We start from the raw sequence: 4,951 nt of genomic DNA, 5'->3' as shown, positions 1-4,951 counted from the left end.
TCTCAAAGAAATAAGTAGAGATGACTTCTAGTAATGTTACTCAGATAAGTATGTCCAAGGAAACAGGTCTTGTGATTAGATAAGACTTCACATGTGCCATTTAACGTCTTGGTATACCTAATTCCTATGTGAAACAAGAATTCTATATTTCCATATGGGATATAGATCATGACTGGAGATCTGAAACCATAATGTATCCAGCACTTTATAAATAATAATATCTACCCACCCCTTTCTATGGAACTGGCATTGTGCTAAATTCTTCTGCTTTATTACCTCACAACTCAATATAGAGGCACTTAACAATATTTCCATTTTAAAGGTAGGAAAAATGTGGATTAGGGTGATTAACTAACTTGTCTATGATATAAAGGTAACAGTGGACTAGGAACCAAACCAAAAGACTTCAGGGTCCGTGACGAAGTGCTGTCCTCTACAAATTCACTTCACAAACAGTTTCAGTCTTCATGATGGCCGCATAAAGCTGAGGCAGGAATGAGGGTCTCCATTTCATTAAAAAAAAAAAAAAAGGAAGTAGCTAGAATCCATGAGAAATGACTTTTCTAGGGTCACACAGCTAATAAATAGTGACGTTAGCTCTGAACTTCCAGTGTCTAATGTGACCATGAGGATTGTTTCCATAGCAGTTCCATGTTCCTGCTCAGTCAAGAGAAGAGGTGATCATGCAAGATGAGAACCACATTTTCCTTGTTTAATGTCCTATTATCTCCAGCCTCTGACACATAGGAGGTGCAGAGTAAATTATTATTATTGTTTTTAAAGATTTTATTTATTTATTTGACAGACAGAGATCACAAGTAGGCAGAGAGGCAGATAGAGAGTGAGGAGGAATCAGGCTTCCTGACAAGCAGAAAGCCCAATGTGCTGCTGGATCCCAGGACCCTGGGATCATGACCTGTGCCGAAGGCAGAGGCTTTAACCCACTGAGCCCCCTGGCTGCCCCAGAATAAATTATTTTTTAAGATTTTATTTATGTATTTATTTATTTAGAGAGAACACAAGCATGGGGAGAGGCAAAGGGAGAGGCAGAATCTCAACCAGACTGTACACTCAGTATAGAGCCCAAAGGGGGGCTCGATCTCAGAACCCCGAGATCATAACCTGAGCTGAAGCCAAGAGTTGGACACCTAACTGACTGAGCCACCCAGGTGCCCCACAGAGTACATTTATTTAAAAGAATGACTTGTAACTCTGAGGAGTTGCTTACAAATTTCTTTGTTGGAGGGTCACAAAGACACCCCTAGATGGAGAACTCTTAGCCCCCTGGTCCTGCACAAAGTAGGCTTAGGGTGAAACTGAAAAGTGGTTCCATGTCAAAATTTTCTCCCCTCTGGAAGCTGCCAATATTCAGATTCCTGAACACGTAATACAAAATCAAACTAAAAATACGATATTTACATGATTGATGAGAGTGATAGTGATGTGCCTTGAAGCTTTTACCGAAAATAAATTATAAACTTAAAGAGTATTTTTAAGAGACAGCACTAAAGGCAAGAAAATCCAACCTGATCAGGAAATGCAACATTGTGACTTAATTTTAATTGAATTCCATTCTCTTGAGGGCAAACAGCGTGGGCCGATCATGTGTCGAGGAGAATGAGGAAGGTGCATGGAAAGAGTGCAATAAATAAACCTCATTCAAATGAAAGATGGGCATCTGGTTAGAGAAGCAGAGGCAGATATATCTAGAAAAGCAAGTGAAATCAGGTTATGAGGAACTGTGAAATATAGCTAGGGAAGCTGGAGTTTGGTGGAAGAAAATGAAAAGCAGCAGAGTCATGGTAAGTTCCAGTACAATGGTATTTAATGTTGAAAACACCCTTGAAAAGAGGACTAGGGAAGATGAGTCAGAGGAAAAACTAAATGAGAAAAATATTCAGCAAAGAATACAATATCCAGCTAGGCTTTCATTGAAAATAGAAGGAGAGATAAAAAGCTTCCAGGATAAACAAAAACCAAAAGAATTTGCAAACACCAAATGAGCCCTATAGGAAATATTGAAAGGGGTCCTCTAAGTGAAGAGAGAGCCTAAAAGTAACAAACCAGAAAGGAGCAGAGACAATATACAGTAACAATCACCTTATAGGCAATAAAATGGCACTAAATTCATATCTTCCAATAGTTATCTTGAATGTAAATGGGTAAAATGTCCCAATCAAAAGATATAGGGCATAAGAATGGATTAAAAAAAAGTCCCATCAATATTCTGTCTGCAAGAAACTCATTTTATTTATTTTATTTTTTTTTTAAAGATTTTATTTATTTAAGAGAGAGACAGTGAGAGAGAGCATGAGCGAGGAGAAGGTCAGAGGGAGAAGCAGACTCCCCGTGGAGCTGGGAGCCTGATGCGGGACTCGATCCCGGGATTCCGGGATCATGACCTGAGCCGAAGGCAGTCGTCCAACCAACTGAGCCACCCAGGCGTCCCTGCAAGAAACTCTTTTTAGATCCAAAGACAGCTCCAGATTGAAAGTGAGGGGGTGGAAAACAATTTACCGTGCTAATGGACATCCAAAGAAAGCTGGGGTGGCAATCCTTATATCAGTTAAATTAGATTTTAAGCCCCCCAAAAAAGAAAAAGGAAGATATAAAATAGACCTAAATGGAATCTCTAGAGATGAAGAATATAGGCTCCAAAATAGAAAATGCGTCAGATAGGATTCCAGCAGACTAGACACCGTGTAAGGAAAAATTTGTGAATATGAACACACACAATGGACAATATCTAAAAGGAAGCACACCAAAGGAAAACAGTGGCAAAAACATCCAGCTTCAATGTCTTGGGGGTCAACAGCAAGTGGTCTAATGCATTAGAGATCCAGGGGATGTGAAGGCACAAAAGATGTTTGGAGGGGAAAAAAAAAGATATTTGAAGAAATATTTTAGTTAACTTATAAAATTATGAATAATTCTTAAATTATCAAGTTTGATGAAAACTTTACAGATTCAACAAGTTTTCAGATTTGATGAAAACTTTCTACAGATTCAACAAGTTCATTGAATTTCAAGTAGAATACACAACCAAAGCATCCCAAGGTTCAATCAAGTCAAATTGTGAAAAATCTCTTGGTGAAAAGAGAATCTTAGAGTAAAGAAAAAAATGTGCAGTAAATACAAAGATGGAATAGAAGAACTCGCATACTTACCAGAAACTACATGCCAGGAGTTACTGAACAACATTAAAAAACATTGCAAGAGCAGTGCCTGGTGGCTCAGTTGGTCAAGCATCTGAGTCTTGGATTTGGCTCAAGTTATGGTCTCAGGGTCCTGGGATTGAGCCTTGCATCAGGATCCTCGCTCAGCACAGAGTCTGCTCAAGATGATCTCTCTCTCCCTCTGCCTCTCCCCCTGTTTGCACATGCAAGCACACGCTCTCTCTTGTTCTTTAAAATAAATTAATAAAATCTTAAAAAAAAAACCCTGTGAGAATAACAAAATAGGAAGCATATCTGTCCAAGAGTCTCTTACTAGAAAAAAAAAAAATTTAGAAATGAAGGCAAAATACCTTCATCGATCAGCCCAGGTGGAGATTCTGGGAGCCTCTCAAACTTTTCCAAAGGATGTATGCATTGCCACTTCTCTCTCTCTCTCTTTTTTTTAAATTTATTTTTTATTTATTTTCAGCATAACAGTATTCATTATTTTTGCACCACACCCAGTGCTCCATGCAATCTGTGCCATCTATAATACCCACCACCTGGTACCCCAACCTCCCACTCCCCACCGCTTCAAAACCCTCAGATTGTTTTTCAGAGTCCATAGTCTCTCATGGTTCACCTCCCCTTCCAATTTCCCTCAACTCCCTTCTCCTCTCTAACTCCCCATGTCCTCCATGCTATTTGTTATGCTCCACAAATAAGTGAAACCATATGATAATTGACTCTCTCTGCTTGACTTCTTTCACTCAGCATAATCTCTTCCAGTGCCGTCCATGTTGCTACAGAAGTTGGGTATTCGTCCTTTCTGATGGAGGCATAATACTCCATAGTGTATATGGACCACATCTTCCTTATCCATTTGTTCGTTGAAGGGCATCTTGGTTCTTTCCACAGTTTGGCGACCGTGGCCATTGTTGCTATAAACATTGGGGTACAGATGGCCCTTCTTTTCACCACATCTGTATCTTTGGGGTAAAAACCCCGGAGTGCAATGGCAGGGTCATAGGGAAGTTCTATTTTTAATTTCTTGGGGAATCTCCACACTGTTCTCCAAAGCATTTCCACTTCTCTTGCTCACCCCTGGGGGACAGGTCCCAGGGCCATGAACCTTCTCTGTTCATTGCTGACCATCAGGGAAATACAAATCAGAACCACGAAAAGCTATCTTCTTGTAACTGCTAGGATGACTATAACAACAACACTACTATCAATAAAACAAAAGACAAAGAAATAAGTGCCGGTGTGGATGTAGAGAAATTGCACCATTACACAGTGTCAGTGAGAATATAAAATTGTGCCGCCGCTATAAAAAATGGTATGGAAGTTCCTCCAAATATTAAAAAGAGAACTCCTCCATGATCCAGAATTCACACTTCTGGGTACATATAATCAAAAGAATTGAAATTGGGATCTTAAGGGGTGCCTGGGTGGCTCAGTGGGTTAATAAACCTCTGCCGTCTGCTCAGGTCAGGATCCTGGGATCAAGCCCCACATCAGGCTTTCTGAACCTGCTTCCTCCTCTCTCTCTGCCTGCCTACTTGTGATCTCTCTAAATCTGTGTCAAATAAATAAATAAAACTTAAAAAAAAGAAATTAGGATCTTAAAAAGATACACATACTTCCAAGGTCATCCCAACATTATTTGCAGTGGCCAAAGTATGGAAACCACCTAAATGTCTATAGATGGATGAATGGATAAAGAAGATCTACTTTAAACATACATATAAGGGGATATAATCCAACCTTAAGTGATGGCAAAACCAAGATATTTT

This window comes from Mustela nivalis, assembly GCF_964662115.1.
Source record: "Mustela nivalis genome assembly, contig: HAP1_SCAFFOLD_442, whole genome shotgun sequence".
Lineage (NCBI taxonomy): Eukaryota > Metazoa > Chordata > Mammalia > Carnivora > Mustelidae > Mustela > Mustela nivalis.
Note: the sequence above shows the minus strand (reverse complement) of the source record.